We start from the raw sequence: 18,853 nt of genomic DNA, 5'->3' as shown, positions 1-18,853 counted from the left end.
CTACACTCTTTTACATATCATTTTCTATGCTTTGATGATGAGTCTCAGCACTCTCATTCCCTAAGTACTGACAACTCCCATGAGCGTTTCTTTCTTTATTTTTTTTAAAAGATTTATTTATTATTTCTACAATATTTGTCCACATATGTGCCTGCTCACCACAAGAAGGCACCAGATCTCACTATAGATGGTTGTAAGCCACCATGTGGTTGCTGGGAATTGAACTCAGGACCTTCGGAAGAGCAGATGGCTCTTAACCTCTGAGCCATCTCTCCAGCCCGATCCATGGGCTTTTCTTCATCAACTCACTTCTCCAGTTCGTTCATTATTTTCATTGATCACCAAGATTCTCTTGGCTTAAGAACTTATCTTTGGAAACCACACTTAACCAAGCCTATCCATAGTGCTGTCCCCTGTAGTGAAAGTTCTGGTTTCTTGAAAAACTCAGCTATGTTATGTAAATATGTTTTTGTTTTAACCCCAGGCGAGTGGAGCTGATTCAGAGTGTCCACAGCTGTTAACAGTGATCATCTCATGCTCTGGCAGCCACAGGATGTTCGCCACCTGCAGATAGTTTAAATCTGAGAGCTCTGGAGAGGTAATAAATATTGGGGGGGGGCAAGGACTCCAAAGTAGAAGGCTGTTGGTTCATCCTACTGTCTTTGCTATTCGCTGTTTGAGATTGCTGGTTTGCTGGACTGCTAGATATCTTGACAACTGAGATTGGTATTGACCTAAAGAACCTCATGACCCTAGCCAGCCGCAAGTAGTAATAAGACCTATGGCCTTTCTCCCTACCAGTCTTCTTTCTCTCCTACCTAGTGTTGGGTGTTGGAAGGAATGAGAAAGGATAAGGGGTGGAAAAGGGAGGAAGAGGTATAAGAAACCTCAGTACAATAAAGTAGATACAATTATGCCAACTGTCCCCTGCATCGATAAATACTATCAAGGCCTGATATCAAGGGAGCTACAGTTCTTCCTAGTTGTCGTCTGTAATGGCTCAATAAAGATGTTCAGGGATTTTGGTTTAGCACACATCTGCCAAATAACTGCTTGTTTCTTGCTTGAGAATTGTTCCTTACTCCTGAAGTGAGGGCCGAAGTTGTGTTTTAAGTTTAAAATACTGTGATTCAGAGATCTATTAAATAAAAGTTCCTCTAATATGTAAGCCCCCACATGCCCAAGAACAGATAACTCCCTGGAATGCTGGGGGCTGCCGTTTATGTAACATAACAAGCCACGTGTTTTTGCTTCTGTACACAAGCTTGATTGCCCAACTGCATAGGCACATACTTGATTACAAGTTGGCAGGAAGCAGTGTGTCATGGTGTTTGCTTGTCCCCAGCTTGGATGAAGGCTGGAAGTACATAGCCTTATGAGTTTTGCCTTTATACGCCTCTGACTAAAGCAAGTAATGGCCATACTCTGAGAAGTCCTGTTATGGACCTGGCTAGTATCCATAGTCTTGGCCAGCACTTAATACAGCTTGCTTCAAATTTGGCTCAGAAATTATGGTAGTGGTCTTAACCTCATCTGGTGGGATTAACACTAGAAAGACTTCAGATGTGGTTTCTATTTGTCAAGAGGTCTCTGAAATGACTAGTGTGAGCTTCCAAACATCAGACAGTCTTTTCCCCCCGAAGCCCCTCTGATTATGAAACACACTCTAGAGCCCACTGTGGCCAGGCACCATCACTGTGGCTCTGTCTATCCAGAGACCTGCCTCATGAAGCTCCAGTTTCTAAGCAACAAGCAGAAAATTCACTCACCAGACTCCACTCACAGACCCACAGTTAACATGTATGGGATCTTTAGTTTTCCTCTTTGTGAGGTAACTAGTTTTCTTCCACCTGATCTGAGCTGAAGCTTCTTCCTCACTTTGGCTTTTGCAATGAGTGCAGCACCAGGACGTCAGGAACAGAGTGCCCTCAGGGGCCTGGTCATAGGACCACCTTGCATGCCTCGCCATTCCATCAAGCCTTCTGGGATTTCTAAACCACTGGCTTTGAAGAATGAGACTTATCAGGGTGGTTTTTGAAAGTAATGATGTAATGCTTTTTCTGGTGAAATAGCCCATGCTTAGGAGTTGCTGTTCAAACAGGCACCAAAAGAAAGTGAGGGCCCATGTTCACTCTCTTCTGTGAAAAACCCATGTTCTCCTCAGACTTGTTCCTTTAAGACCTGCCTTTGGTTCCCTCTGGTGTTTGATACAGAAAGTGAGCCTGACCTCATGGGGGCCAGCTAGAGTGAATAAGTCTTTCCCTTCCTTTTCTCAGAGCTGCACCTCAGTGAGCTCTGTTGAGTTTCCTTAGACACAGCCCAGTCAGATGCCATTACTTACCAATCACAGCTCAGGTCCATCAACATTTGTCCTTCCTGGCTGTACTTCCTCCCTGAATGCTACTGCTGCTCTGCCCTTCATATTAGGTGTGCCGTCCATTCTTTAAAAGTTGAGACAGTCTGTCTACTACTGTAGAAACTTCCTAAAATAATTCCATATATAAAGGGGTAGGGTAAATGGGATGGTTCCATAAGGAGGTGGGTTAGGAGGATAACACCTCTCTGGCTATCAATAGCTGTCCAAATAAAGTCCACGAAGAGGTATAGACTACTTCCTTTTGAATTGTTGGACAGTGGGGTTTCCATAGATCTTCCCCAAATGTCACGGTAGTGTTACTGCTCTTTATTATCCTCCAGAACTTGCTGGTAATACTGCATTGCTGAAGACAGCATGAACTTGAATTATAAATTATGAAGACTGAGGAAGAGTCTTGACCTTGAAAACCTCCCAGCTACTCACTGAGGTGGTCAGACCTTGAGCCTAGGCAAATCATACTCAATTCCAATTAATACTCTCCCTGCTCAATTAGAAAGCACGTCCCACTGTGCCAGGAAGGATGGAGGGATGAAGGGAGGGAAAAGGGAAGGAGGGAAGTTGGGATGACAAAAAGAAAGAAGAAAAGCAGCTAGGCAGGCTTCCAAAAGGAGGTCTCCCCTTCACACTGAGTTGAGTCAAGGTCAGCAGGTGGATAGGGCGAAAGACACTGCTGAGAAAGAAATTTATTAAAACCTAAGAGTGTGAGTGAAGAAAAGTATACTCAAGGAAAGCCAAATTATGGAAATGAAAATCTGACTTTGTAACATTGACTTTGGAAGGAGGTTTGACTGTGAGTTGGAAACAGATTGGGCTGGGGAATCAAAGCAGGCTCCAAATGAGGGAGCACTTTGAATCCCACACTAAGTGCTTTGTCTCAGTGGCATTGCGAAGTGATGGGTGTGTTTCAGGCAAGGCAGTGATGGTTGACACTGACATGGGCACTGTGTTTCATATGTATCCCCATTACTTAATACAATAACTATTTTTTAAAATATGTCTTTGAACCTACTGCTCTAGCCTTCCTCATTTAAACACACAATAAAAAATACCAGCATCTCAGGTTAGAAAGTGTGTGTGTGTGTGTGTGTGTGTGTGTGTGTGTGTTTGTGCTTGTGTGTGTGTGTGTGTATGTGTGTGTGTATGTGTGTTGTCACCATTAGGCTCCAGTAGACAGTGCCAATCCAGTTGTTACACAGATGTCCCTGGTTAAATTAAATCCCAAAGTTGTGAATCTGGGCAAGAAACTGAGGGATGTGAAATGTTGAGAGGGATGGGAAGGAGATTAAGGAGGGTGTGGAGTGACTTTATTAAATACATGTAAGAAATTTTTAATAAAAGTCCAGCACTCAGGGAGGCAGAGGCAGGCGGATCTCTGTGAGTTCGAGGCCAGCCTGGTCTACAAAGTGAATCTAGGACAGACAAGGCTACACAGAGAAACCCTATCCCAGAAAACAACAACAACAAAATGTGGGAGTCATCCCCAATTTCTTACTTTCCTGAATAACCTGCATGGGGTCTATCAGGGTGTTGTCTGAGAGGTCTCTGAGTCCACTCACTTCTCTCATATCCATCCTGTCTGTCCTGGATAATTGTGCGTGCCTCCTGCTTCACTTTCTCCTGTCCCCAAATGTCTACTAGAAACTGAAGGGCTCTTTGAAAAACAATCAGATTATCCCAGTCTCCCATCTAAACAGCCTTGCTAACTCTGAGAGCTCTCTGCCGCCCTTGACACAGAATCCCAATGCCTTAGGATGGCCACTGGGGTCACAGCTTCCTCAACAGCTATCTGTAGCTCAGAACTCTCACCCTCTTCAACAGGCTCTGATCTTCCAACAGTTTCTGCGGTCTGCTGAGCTCTTTCCACCATAGTCTTTTTTTTCCCCAAGCTTTATTTATTTATTACATATACAGTATTTTGCCTGCGTGTGAGCCTGCATGCTAGAAGAGGGCACCAGATCTCATTATAGATGGTTGTGTCCCACCATGTGGTTGCTGGGAATTGAACTCAGGACCTTTGGAAGAACAGAGGGTGCTCTTGACCTCCGAGCCATCTCTCCAGCCCTCACTCCAGTCTTATAGGCATGTTATGTGTGTCCTGGACAGTGTCTACAAGAGTGATTCTCAACCTTTCTAATCCCGTGACCCTTTAATACAGTGCCTTATGTTGTGGTGAACCCCCAACCATAAAATTATTCTCATTGCTACTTCATAACTGTAATTCTGCTACAATATGATATCTGATATTTCTGATGGTCTTAAGCAATTCTTGTAAAAGGATCCTTCAACCTCCACAGGTTGAGAACCGCTGGTCTACAATGTGCTTCTCCTCTTTCCAGCTTAAAGGATATTTTCAGGGAGATGTGGAACCTTGTGTGTGTGTGTGTGTGTGTGTGTTGCTAGGGAGTAAATCCACAATCTAGACAAGCACTTTCCCACTAAGCTCCATCACTCGGCCTTCAATATATTTATATTTTGATAGAGTGTCATGTAATACTCTTTTACAACTTACTAAAAAATACTTTCAAACTTAGATTATTGTGCTTATTTTTCTTAATAAGATGTCTTTCCTGGGAGAATACAAGCATGCCTGCTCCACAGTACCTCATCCTTGCATGGCCAAGCACATGCTGTGCAAGCATCAGGGAGTGCTTGTTGACTGAATTATTGAATAAATGGATGCTGAAGAGCAAGACTGTTTGATAAGTTGTTTCTCTGGCTTTTTAAAGGGAGGATATGGGGGGGGGCAGGGAAACACTAGTTTATCCCTTTAGTCTTATCTTTCTCCTTTGTCAAAGTTTTGTTACTTATTGTCCTGGCTGGTTTTATGTCAACTTGATGCAAGTTAGAGTCGTCCAAAAGGAGAGAACCTTAATTGAGAAAGTGCCTCTATAAGATCATAATGTAGGACATTTTTCTTAATTAGTGGTTGATAGGAGAGGTCTGAGTCCATTGTGCGTGGTGTCATCCCTGGGCTGCCGGTCCTGGGTTCTATAAGAAAGTTGGATGAGCAAGCCATGAAGAACAAGTAAGCAGCACCCCTCCATGGCCTCTGCATCAGCTCTTGTCTCCAGGTTCCTGCCCTGCTTGAGTTCCTAGCTTTGTTGCTTTTGATGGTGAACTATTAAAAGGAACTGTGAGTGAAATAAGTCCTTTCCTCCCCAAGTTGCTTTTGATCATGGCACTTCATCACAACAATAGTAAACCCAACTAAGACACTGATTATAAAGATCAATTTCTCACCCTGGTTTTCCACAAGATGCTTATTCATAGTGCTAACTGGCTGAGGCTGCAGCAACAACCACTTTTCATCAAGTCCAAGAATTGCTGCTTATGCCTACTGATCAAAACAAAACAACAACAACAAAAATGCTGCCACCCAAGGGAGCAGAAATGAGTTTAGACCACCAGGCATTGCGCACTGCAGATTCCATCCCAGGCTGACATTCCTTGTTGGACACATGAGGAAATAGAAAGTATAAGCAGTCAAGTAAATAGAAGCGGTCATGATTTTCCTGCCACCCACTTACATTCACAGCCATTTGGCTTCCAGCACCATCCTGAATTACAATGGTCCTCTCCCCATTGTATTAATCCATTTCCATTTCTTTAACAACAACAACAACAACAACAATAACAACCAAACTTAAAGTGAGTATCTTACAAAGAAAAGAAGTTTACTTAGCTCACAGATTTGGAGCTTCCAAGATTTGGCAATCCCTTTGGTGAAGCATTTGGTGAAAGCCTCATGACAGATGACATCACAGCAGAGTGTGATGAGCAGGAGAAAGAGACCCAGGAGCCATTATTGTTATAAACAACTCATTTTCTCAAGACTTTTCTCATTACTCTGCGAAACCAGCATCAATCCCTTTTGGAGGTGGTGGCTTTGTTAATGACATAATCACCTTCTTTAGGCAGCACCTCTTCCTGGTGTTCAGTGTGATAATAGAACACAGAGCCCTACACTCATAAGCAATACTTTATTACTGAGCTATGTGCCAGTCCTAGGCTCCATCTCTTAAAGGCTCCACTCCCTTCCTGTTCACATCACCTCACTGGTTGCACCACGTGTTTAGAGACACACTTAGGCCGTAGCCAACTCATGGCATTCTTGTGAAGAAGAACTGTGTTGTTGACACAAGGCAGTAAGAGGCATTCCAGATATCCACAGTGCCCCCTGCACCTTTAATTTTGATTGGTTTTCAATACATCTTGTAAGATCTTAGGGGATGCTTATTTTTATTTGTAGTTTTCATGATGCCTACAGATTAATGACATTTCTAACTTTACTGTCTATTGTACAGTTGTAGAGTATTTCTTCATCTATCCTCAACCCTTGCGAGATCCAAGGCAGAGGCCACCACAGGCAACTTGCAATTTTCATGTGACCCACCCATCTCCTGGCCAATGTGCCTTGTTAACCCCTGCAACTAATTCAAATTAGTCATCAAAAATTGGTCAGTTTTATATCATAGTGTGAAGTTATGCCTTCTCTTGGGACCTAGAGTTTTCAATTCTTTCCCATAATCCTTCATGGCAACAGTTGGCTGGAACAGCTTAGAGGCCACCCTATTCAGAGACCCGAGGATACTCCCCAGTGTAACTCCATCACCACCACTCTCTTCAGCCCATGTGCAGCCAGCTTGCTCATTTACTTTACCGGTCCAGCTCTGTATCTGCACAAATAACTCCTGTTAGAGCTCTCCTAAGGCTTTCTGTTCATGCTTTAGCCCATGGTCCTATTCGTGGTCTTGTGGACTTTTGGTCTAATGCTTCTCCACTTTGGTCTCCCCAGCTTCAAGGGCCGGGACTGGTTGCTCTGGGTGCTCTGGGTGACTGAGGGTGTGGTCAGCCAGAACTTTCTCTAGAACAGTTATGGAGTTTAGAGCATGGTTGTTCTGAAGGATTTGAAGGCAGAATGCAGAGAGATTTGAGGTATACTGTACCTGTTAGGTTAGGAAGGGGCCAGGGAAACTCAGGAATGTCTCCCAAACACTTGTGAAACAAGATCAGCTTCAGTCAGGACAAAGGGCTACAGATAGAAGGGGGTACCCCCTACCCTTATGCACTGCTCTGTCCCCCACACTCTTCCTCAGTTGCTGTCTCCAACGTCATCACGAGTCTCTTTCCTGAACTACCCCAAACCCTCAAAGCTCAAACTTCCAAAAAGGTGCTACTTGAAGATAAAGGCTTAGAGCTAAGTAATTTATTCGAAGGATTGAGGGTGGCACCTTGGTGATAAGACAGAGCTCTGGTCAGAAGGGAAGTTTGCTTAGTCTTATTCAAGCTGACTTAAAACTCACAGTAAAAAGCCAGTGTGGGCTCAGGTAGAACTTGGACGTGCTAGAACCCTGATTTTGGCCTCCCAGCTTCCAGGGACAAAACAAAGAATTTAGTTGTTTGAAACACCCAGTCTGAGTTGGTTTATGATCGCCCTGTAAACTAACACCATATCCCATTTGCCAAATCCTATGGTTCCAGTCTTGCCATGTCGACTCTGGGCAGTGGGAGGGATTAAGTGTAGGGGACCTGTCCCTCCACTTTCTCTGTTTTAAGTGCAGTTTTCCAACACTCAACAGCTACCGTGACAGCGTGGAGCCTGGGGAGTCAGTTAGTGCACCTAGTTAATGGTGTTATAGGCCCTTGGAAAACAAAACCAACTCTTAGAGGCTTTCTAGAACTTTTTTTTTTATTTAATGTGTGTGTCAGCTTGAAGTTCTTTTGCAGGCTGGCCTCCTCATGGCCTTTCATCTTCTTAGCTCTTCTGCCCTCCTTCCCAGTCTCCTCTGAGTGGACTCCCTGCCGTCCTCCCCGGAACTTCCGCTGCCTGCTGGTTGCTATTGATGATGATTATGCTTGAGCTCGGCAGCCTCAGGAATTGTTTGCTTTTTATGTCACCAGCTCAGCCCCGGGCTACCCAACACAAGACTGCAAATAGGCAATGGCATCCTTGGGTGATGTGTTATTGTGGCTTGGTCTACAACACCAAGGAAAGAGCGGGCAGCTGGGCGATCTACTGCTCCAATGTCTAGCTGGCTGGTCACAAAGAACACTGGCCTCCAGGAGCTAAAGAGGTATTGCTGTCTGAACAGATGAGCAAAACTATGTCGGGGGCTGGGTGACCTTAGATTTATGTGAAGCCATCATGGATGAAACAAGTCCTACAAAGTGAGGTTGGGGTTGGAGCAGGCAACCAGGGTAGTGTTGGCTACTCTAAGGTGGCAGAGGTGTCTTCACGCTACCCAGAGCTACTCTGAAGTCTTCAGACCTCTGCGGCTAGATCGGGTCCCCTGAGCAGCCAGGAAAGCAGTTGCTCGATTGGCTTGATTGGCTTGATTGACAGCTCCCACAGTTCCCACAAACATTGGGGTTGACTTTCTGGTTACCCGTGCCTGGCAGACCTTCAGAAGCAATAGCAGTAGCTATTGGAGACCCTTCCAGCCTCAGAGCCCTGAACACAGTAGCTGTGCTCCTATCTGGGTTGTGATCCTGCTGGGCCTAGGCAGACTTTGTCAGTACAGGTTGAGAAGAGGGGCTGGTGGGGGGGGCAGAGTCTAACATCTGTCCATCAAACAGCCCTAACCTCTTGGGGGGGGAGTCAATTTCAGCCATTTAAAGGAAAAGGTGTCAAGGAGTGCTTGCTTCAGAGCTCTGACATGAGTTAATGTTTTGTTTTCAGGGAAGTTTGTCCAGCAATGGGTAACCCCAATTCCAGTCTAATAGCCTTGGGGGAATAATTGGCTTCATCTGTTCTGCCTCGGGTTCCCGGCTGTTTTCCAGTGGCATGTAGAATATATACAGGGTGGTGCCTACACCACCCACAATGGCGGCAGACTTTCACCATTCCCCATCACAGCCAGGCTGGCTCTTGACATCCTCTGACCTTTGTGCTCTTTCTTCTTCTCTGGCATTGTTACCCTTGTTTTTGACTAGAACTCTGCAGAGTTAATTTAGATGTGCTTGTGAGGGCTTGCTTTTCAGGGTGCACCAGCTGCTCCTAAGCCCCTCCATTTCCCACAGAACTCTGTCATAGGAAGAGCTTCGACTGAAAATGTCAGATGTGGACATTTCTCCCTTGCCTACTGGTAAGAAAAACAGAGTAACCTGCTGGATAATACAAATGAACGAATTCTCTACACACAAGCCAAACAAAGCCGTAGGGAAGCGAACATATATGTAGTTCTGTCACGGCTGATATGTTCTGTGGTGGTCACAGAGTCCAGCAGAAGCCCTTTTTCACTCCTCTCATTGGCTCTTGAGGGCTTCCACCTGCCAGATGGGCGTACGTGTGAGGTGGAACTGTGCTTACTGGCCCACTGCTCTTAGGCTTCCGGTTTTTAATCTTAGTGTGCACTGGAGCCTGGAGCCTGGCTTACGGAACGGACACAAGGCTGAACTTGAAAAACAGTAAAGTACTGGGAAAGAAGAAGGAAAGTTAACAGAGTGAGCTGGTCAGCGACACAGAAAAAGAAAATGGACAAGAAGGGAAACCAGAGGATAACAAGAGAGAGCGGTTGGTGTGCAAATGCAACTCGTGTTTGCTCTCTGTGGGAATGTTTGGTTCTGTGCTTGACGGTAGCGTGGTGGCAAAGCCCGCTTTCACATACACCCACTCTTACATCCAAGGCTCTCACTGAAACCTGCTAGCACGTGACACCACAGACCGTTCCTTCAACTTCCTGTGTATTCTCTGTGGATGTCAAGTCACGTAACATCCAGAGGACTCTTGGCCAGAACTCTTCACAAGGTGCAACCAAATAATATTCCGTGGCCTTCCTTTCCACCTGGGGCACTTTGTTGAGTGCAAGCAGAAGTCTTTATTTTCTGTGCCACATTATAGACATTCAAGTCAGACTGGCAAGGCCCCTTAGCTATGTTCTCATTTCGAATGATTTCTCTCATATTTTTGATATAATTAGCATGAGAATGCCATTCAACAAAGAGAAGAATGCTTTTCATTACAGATTATGTTTGCTCTGTTTGTTTGAAGATAGGGTTTCTCTGTGGCCCTGGCTGTCCTGGAATTCATTGTAGAGGCCACACAGGTTGGCCTGGAGCCCAGAGACCCACCTGCCTCTGCAACTTGAGTGCTGGGATTAAAGGTGTGTGCCACCACTGCCCGTGGTTTTGTTTTTGAAAGACCATAAAGGGCAGTGTCAAGAATGGACAAAAGTGACTCATACGGAGGGTGGCACTTTGGCAAGCTTTTAATAGCAGTCCCAGAGAGAATTGACAATGCCCAGAAGGCAATGATCCTCAGCCTGCTCAGGAGAAGTGTATGGGGTTCATTTGGAAAGCAGCAACAGCAGGTCCTGTTTGATGACTGCATTTGCACTGATAAAAGATAAAAACGGGTCAGACATAAGCCCCAAGTTTCAGACTTGGGTACCTGGATAAAAGATGGGGCTATTTGCTTAGCAGGAAGGAATCAAGGGTGAGAAGTCTTAGAGGATGATGGGAACGGGCTTGAAGCATCTTTGGATGTTTTAAGCAGAGACCTCTAAAAAGCACATGGGAATCCCGGGCTTAGAACGCCAGGGGGGTTAGCCAGCCATAGATGGAGGCATCAGGGAGATGACAGCTCAAAGGCCAGCCAGGAGATGGCCTCTTCTTCTGAGCTTCCACTCCTCAGTGTTTTCCAGGGTTTCTTATTAGAAGGCCACTGAGCAGGAACCATTGAGGCAGTGCCATCTCAACCAAATGCCACAGAAATGAAAAGCAAAACCACAGGGGCCAGACGTAAAAACCAAAGCAAATTCCCTTCTTAGAAACACTTTCTTTATTTGATTCTTCAGTTTCTATCTGTGCCAGGGCAATTAAATAACTTCGTTTCTTTTCTGAGGAACCTCTTTAATCTGACCATAGGGATTTCCCTCTGGAGGTGCAGTAAGACCCTGAGACCTCAGAACACCGCAAGAGTCTTCCTGCCAATCATCCTGCCAATCCCTGATGGGAAATTTGGACTCTGGTCCAGACTACAGGTGTCAAGCTCACTATGAAACTGTGGAGGTCTCACAGTCACGAAACATTCCATTTATGACTGTTCAGACTGAAAACAAGAAAGCACACGTAGGCTTGTAGATTGGTCTTTCTAAGAGACCCAGTTATTTTTTGTGATTCCAAGGAATTTAAAAAGAAAATCATCTTACTTGGCCAGGCTTGCTTTATTTTTCCCTTCAAGAAAGGAGAAATGGGGGCCAGGGAGATGGCTTAGTAAGTAAAGGTACTTTTAAAAGTGTCTTTATTTATATAAAAAAAGTTTCACAGAGAAATAAAACATTTCTCAAAATGAAATACAATGATGTTTAGGACTGAAGTACGAGGAGAAAGTAGAATGAGAAATAAAAATTTCTGGTCTCCTAGCAAATAAATGTCATTTTTCTAGTTAAATAAGAATTCATACATACGTACATATTTACATTTATGTAAATATTCGTACACACATACACAAACACATGTTTAAAAAGTCTGCAGGAAGCAGCAGCACCCAGAGCTCACTCATACTAAGCAAGTGCCCTGCTGCCAAATGACACACTCAAGCTCTATGTCAAAGTGGGTCTCAGGGTCACACTATTCCAGCGTTCATATCCCACTGCACGCGTTTAGAGAAAACATGCCACTGGCTGTATCCGATATATTTGCATGCTTTACTCTCAGAGACTTTTGGAAATAATATATTATTTGCAATTCTTTAAACATAGGGTAGAAAATTTGAGGCCAACTTAAACATGAGTAGGGAATACACTTTCATTTTGGGGGAGGGAGGCTTTGCAAAGAGCCTAAGAATCGGTCCAGTGAGACAAGCATGCACATGCAGCCATCTAATTCTGCTCCTACGGTTGCTCTAAAGCTTTGGGAAATGCCCTTCTTATCCCCTATGTATATTTCCCTTTCTGCAAAATAAAAATCACACCGGCTTGCCTTTCCTTGTTCTTAGGAAAGTTCCGTGACCATATGAGGTAATAAAGTGGTGTAAAAAAAAAGCCTAAATTGTTTCCTGGGGGTAAGTTGAACATCTCTGGGAAGTTTCAATAACTTTTTCAGCCTGTAAGAGTACTGGTTAGTTCCCCATAAAAGGTACATGGAAGATTGTGCTATTATTGCTTCTATTTTGACCTTACTTCCCCCTTTTTCCAGGAATGATTCGGTCATTCGAACACACTGATAAGCAATCCACCACCACGGGATTAAAACGGCCTCTGCAGCAGGAATCAACTGTCTATCAAGGCTGAATCCAAAGCTCTACCCTGATGGTCACTAGGAGCAACCACAATGCACACATCAAGACAGTCAGGAAGTTGAGAGTCCTTGCAGATGTCAGCGCTCAGCTATTCTACACTGCAAACACCGAGGAAATCCTGAGCACTCCCAGTCTCAACAAATTCCCCTCCTCCTTCTTTCCTTCCTTCCTTCCCTCCCTCCCTCCCTCCCTCCTCCCTCCCTCCCCACCTCCCTCTGCTGGTTAGTCTCCTCAGTTTTAACCGCAAGCACCTTTACCCACCAAACCATCTTACCGGCTCCAAACTCAGTATCTTTTCAGGGTGAAGGCATTCCCAAGCCTTTGTGGGGCATTCCATCATCCCTTAAGATCCTGAGCCAAACTTAGTTCTGAAGTACATTTGCTGAAATGGAAATAGGAAGGCCTGAATAACGAACAAAGAATTACTTAAGGGGAAAATAGTGTAAGCAGAGGAGACTAAACAGCAGAGGGAAGGAGGGAGGGAGGGGGGAGGGAGGGAGGGAGGGAGGGGGAGGGAGGGAAGGAGGAAGGAAGGAAGGAAGGAAGATAGGAAAGGTATATATTGAGAGGCATGGAGAGAGATGTAGGGTAGAAATAGGAGTATATATGATCATATTTTATTGTAAAAATGCAGGAAAGATGACACATGAAAGATGTTTGCAGAGGTGAAGTTGATAGCAGGACTTGGATTTTTATCCACATGGCCTTGAGAAGACACTTTCTTTTGGCAGTCCTCAGGCCCCGGATGCTGTCCTCGGAGAAGATTCCAAATGCTAGCAGCCAGTCAGATTCAAGTTAGTACATACATCAATGCTTGAATAAAAACAGAAAAGCAAAAGACAGACTGATTCACTTAGGACAACTCTCTTGGTTCCCCACAAGAACTGGAGGCAACTTAGAGGGCTAATGCAGCAAAGTCAAGTCAAGTCAAGTCAAGTCAAGTCAAGTCAAGCCAAGCCAAGCCAAGCCAAGCCAAGCCAAGCCAACCCAAGCTTTGGCCTTTACTCAGTTTGCCAGACGTGGCATGCAACCCATTCCTTGCTTCCTGGAAGCCAGTGCAAAGAGGGCACCATTATCAAGGAACTTACAATGAGCGTCGTCAGGGCAGCTTGAGTATGAGGTGCCTGCACCTCACAGAAGCATCTGTCTAGCGCTTGTGAAGCTGTCCTTGTTTATTACAACAAGTATCAGTGAATGCGAGTCTTGTAGAGCCTTAAGTGACTTCCAGTGATGAATCCTGCCCAGCCAAGCACTGATCGGTAGAAGAAATGTATTCTCAGAATCAAGGTTTATTTTCATATAGGCAATTAACTAAATTTCTTCTGAGACCCGGGCCTCATGCATCCAAAGATGGCTCCAAATTCCTTATACACTTTAACATGCCCCTGAACTTCTGATCACTCTGCGTCTACCTCCCCGAGTGCTTGCTACCATGGCTATTTTTGTGTGATGCTGGGAATTGAGGTCAGGACTCTGTGGATGCTAGGCAAGAATTCTCTAGAACTATTGGTATTTTTCTTAAGACAGGTTCTTGCTCCTGGCTGGCCTGGAGCCCTCTGTACAGCCCAGGCTGCCTTCAGACTGGTAGCAGTCATCTGTCTCCCAAATTTTAGAATTGTGGGTAAGTACCACCATACATGGCTAAACCAAAACTATTTTGAAGTCTTAGAAGAATATGACAGAAATCAGGTCAGCTCAACTCACATGAGCAACTAGCATTTCTTGGCTATAAATCCCCTTCGTCTGTATAAGGACTCCTTTATCATTCATATTGTTTTATCCTCAACTTGCTTCAGCTATTTGATTTTTTTCTTTTCTTTCTTTTTCTTTTTCTTTTCTTTTCTTTTCTTTCTTTCTTTTTTTTTTTTTGAGACAGGATTTCTCTGTGTAGCTCTGGCTGTCCTAGACTCTCTTTGTAGACCTGGCTGGCTTTGACCTCACAGAGATCCACCTACCTCTGCCTCTTGAGTGCTGGGATTAAAGAAAGACTTGCACCACCACACCTGGCCTGCTATTTGATTATTTTTATCAGTCTGGTTCCTTCGTGTTTCTGTGACCCCTGGCATAATGTGGAAAATCAGAGTGGTCCAAGCTTTCACACTGTACACTATGAACACATGAAGTCACTTTGATGCTCTCTTTCCCTCTTTGCACATGTATCCTAGTTTCATCAAACATATCTTCTGTTCGCTTGCCGAATTTTGGAGGATGAATGCCTCATGTTGTTCATTCTTTTTTTTTTTTTTTTTGCTTTTGGCTGCAAGATCTGTGGGGTGAAGCCACTGTCTATTCCTAAAGGGTCCACCTTCCATCTTCTTACCTGCAGTGGGTTGAGAATTGTCTCCACTTGCGATGGTATGCATGACTGGCCTGGAAACTGAAGCCCAAGGAATTCCCAGTGAAAACCCTTTTGCTCTTAAGCTTGGGACAAACTTAAGTTGGGAATGACAATGTCTTAGAAATCTGAAGACGTCCTGAGGCTTGCCTTTCATTTTCTGGGGCAATGTGAAAGCAATGCTGCCTGTCCACTCAGATGGGGTACAGGCAATTCCATGCATTGGCACATGAACATCTTCTTTTGAGTTTTAAAATTCTGAAAAGAGTGTTCAACTGGCTGCAGCTTGTAAGTTTAAAGGGGCCCTGGGACGTGAAGTTAAGGCATTGGTGATGTTTGACAGAAGTAGTCAACAGTGTTAGACACCAACCAAGACAGCCATAACTGTAGCCATGAGTTCTTCACAAAAGCCATGATTGAGGAAATGATACATATAATGCATAGTAAAAGAAGGAAGTGGGCATTTTGATTTTCTTTTAAAGTGGACACATGATCTATGCAAATCAAGGGACTGAGCTGATTGTAAAAGCAGCAAGAAAGTTAAAAAAAAAAAAAACCCAACCAACCAACCAAAACAAAACAAAACAAAAAAGCAAGGAGTTTAGATTCAAAAGGGAAGATGGTTGCCCTAAGGCTTTTTCATGCAAGATACAATTGAACATTAAATTTGAAGTGTGGCCCCAGAATGCTTTAATCAGCCCCATTGGTGTTTTATTTTTAATTACTAGTTTTGTCTCTTCCCTCTAAATCACGCTGATTTATATTTCTCAAATGATGTTTGACTCAGATTTGGGGAGGAGACGGGCCCCAAGATCAGCTCAAGATTTTTCACTATGTGGTGCAGGAGGTTCGATACCTCTGCACGCTAGGGAGATTCTCTACCGCAGAGCCAGGGACAAGCCCCAGCAAAAGAGGCTTTCCATAGTTTATATACTGCCTGCAAAACATACAATCGCTCAGCTACTTCTGACAAATGCCTTCTGGACCTTAGCACTCCTGGACCTGGGTGGCTTTCATTCAGTGGGTACCCCTCTGGTGACTAAAGACTGTTTCCTTGGCAACTGCAGATGGACGAAAGGTAGTCTTTGGTTCTCTGGCTCCCTTACCAGCAGGTTACAACCATCAAGGGGTTGCTTGGGCTGAGGGTTCGATTCACCAAGGTGTGTTTAGAGAGAACTGCTATGCCAAGGTCTGCAGGTAACACTGGGTCCCCAGGCCCGCTGTGGAGCCGTACTTCCATTGTCCCAAGTCCTTATGTCTGGCCAGGTTCCTTCTGTTCTTAGAAGAGATCCGGTAGCCTAAGCTGCCGTCTCTTTACAAGCCGCACACTCTAACTACATAGCATGGGCTGGGGACTCCAAAAAGGCCTGTGTGGTATTTCACCCCTACTCTTGGTTTAGCCAGAACTGCTTGCAATAGGTTTATGACTCCTTTGCAAAACATCCCCACTTGTAATTATTTTTCTGAGGCATTCATTACTTCCCTTAAAAGTTGCTTAGTAGAGACTCATGCTGAGGGTGGGGAAATGGTTTTTCTCATGGAAGAATCCCCTCCTCACAGTTGGTTATCTAATACTATGTAATCATCCCTAAGATCATATGACATTATCCAGGATGCATTTATGTAGCTAGGAACACACACAGACACACATGTGAAATATATATATATTTTTCCCAAAATTCTGAGAAAGAACAAAGAGGGATAAATGAGAGAGCTTTGAGGGAAGAAAGGGGATGGGAGAAATGATATAATGTAAAACAATTAAAAATTACAATTAAAAAGTTGCTTAGCCTGCCTGATGTTCTGTTCTCGACCTGATCCATATCTGAGTTAGTATCGTGTTTTAAAGTCAGCTGCCTTATCAATGGGGACATGAGTCTGTTAGCTTACTGGAAAAAGGAAGTGGATGCTTTGTGATAAACAGGAAAGCCCCCTCCCCCTAAATAGCATCCGTACTGTCTTCTCTGTGAACATCTAAACTGTTTGTTTGGAAGGTGAAGGATGGCCGCAAGCCTCATTAAAACGCCTTGTCTAATCCACAGGGAAGCACAGAGAACAGGAGGACCCACGCACAAGGTGAGATGGTGTGTCACCACAGGCTGATTTCCTCTGAGGACAGACATTGGGAAGGAAGTAACCTTATGAAGCAGCACATTAAACAGCCTCCTACTTCTACCCTCGCTGAGTTAGAAAACACATGCCTATTTTTTTCAAAAGCCAGAACACAGAGTAGTGGTTGCATATAAAGAATCAAGGAATCATGTGGTAAAGAATCAAAACAGAAGCCTGAGTCTGGACTGCAGAACACAATCACTTCCCCCAAACTATCCGTTTCTACTTTGTGCACTGTACCTCATTCAGGGAAATGAACTCAATAACTTTTAAAGCAAGGGCTGTGTTATAAGTGTAGATTGACATTAATCCAGGAGGGAATTCTGCAAAAGAACCTGCTACATCCGAACTATTCTTGGCAGTTCTTTATAAACCAAAGCGCCAAGACTGTAAAGCCCACTGGCTTATTTTCATTTTGTACAGACAGTTGATTAATAAATTAGCTATATTACTTCGTATTGACAACCGAATACAAGCTTCTACTAAAATATTCTGTAAAACCTAGTGCCAATCAACCTATATCAGAATGAAAGCATCACATTTTATTTACACAAAAAACAAGTGAGCATCAGTGCAAATCATATTTTGCACTTCCCAGAATTAAGCTGGGCTTGATTGAAGGCTTTTCCAGATAGCTATCAAAGAGACCTCCTATGTTCACATGACATCATTATAAAATCCATATTTACTTTTAGAAAGGATTGTTTGTTCATGAATCTTATCTTAACTTTCTTTTGATTTCTGCCCTAGGGACAGAAGATGGAATGGGAAATAGGATCTAAACTAAGCTGAAGAGGTCAGTGGACAGAGAGTCACTCATTTTCCAGAGAAATGAAACAGTGTGGTATATTGGTTACCAGTTTGTTCTAATAAACCAGTACTGGCTTTCCAGGTCTTTCTAAACTATGGCTGCCCATATTGAGGGTCTGCATTTGCTAGTGCAATGCTAATTTAACAAACATACAAACAAACAAACACACAAAACCAAAAGCCAAACAATAACCCCCCTCCCCAAATTAGATTCAACTAAGTGTTACAGTTCAAAGGTCTGTTTATTTCTCTCTCCCATCACACCCAAAAGTGAATCCTACTAGAACAGCAGGCAGCTGCCCCTGTGCGGTGCTCAGGGACTTGTATTCCTTCCGTCTTGTGACTCTGGCATCTCCTACGCCTTGAGATTGCGGCTGGTGTGAGGAGAAAGATGCTGGTCATATCCTCTGCAATGCCTAAGCTGGAGCTAAGACACATCACAGCCCTTAACATTTTATTGGTAAAATCAATTAGTCATGGAGTCACCTTAGCCACAAGGAATGGGGAATGTCTTTGATGAGCCATGTCCTAGGAACAATTCTGCAACTACAGACAGGGAGGCATGGATTTTAGTATATGGATAACTGTTATCTGTGGCTGGGATATATATTTACTAGAGATGACAGATTCAGCAGAAGAAATCAACAGATATCTGGTCTGAAGGCCAAATCCTTTAGGGAGAAAAATGAGGCAATGATGCGGACTAAAACTGACAACAGTGAGAGTAGCCCAAGTAAAAGTCAGTCTGCAGGGCACATCCCTCAGCCAAGGGAGACACTGCCCATTAGGACAAGGGAAGTGCCGTCTATCAATACACAAGTGTCTTCAAGTTCGAGTTGTCTGCTTGGTTCTGTGGTGAGGGCTGCTGGCTACCCAAGCAAGAGTGTTGCTTCTGCTCCTAAGCAGGAAACAGAAAAATCTGACAGAGAAATCTTTTAGGCTACATGTGCATGGGAGAAAGAGTTAAGAAAGTGTCATT

Source organism: Acomys minous (genome assembly GCF_964271855.1).
Source record: "Acomys minous genome assembly, chromosome: 19".
NCBI lineage: Eukaryota > Metazoa > Chordata > Mammalia > Rodentia > Muridae > Acomys > Acomys minous.
This window is presented reverse-complemented; position numbering follows the sequence as displayed.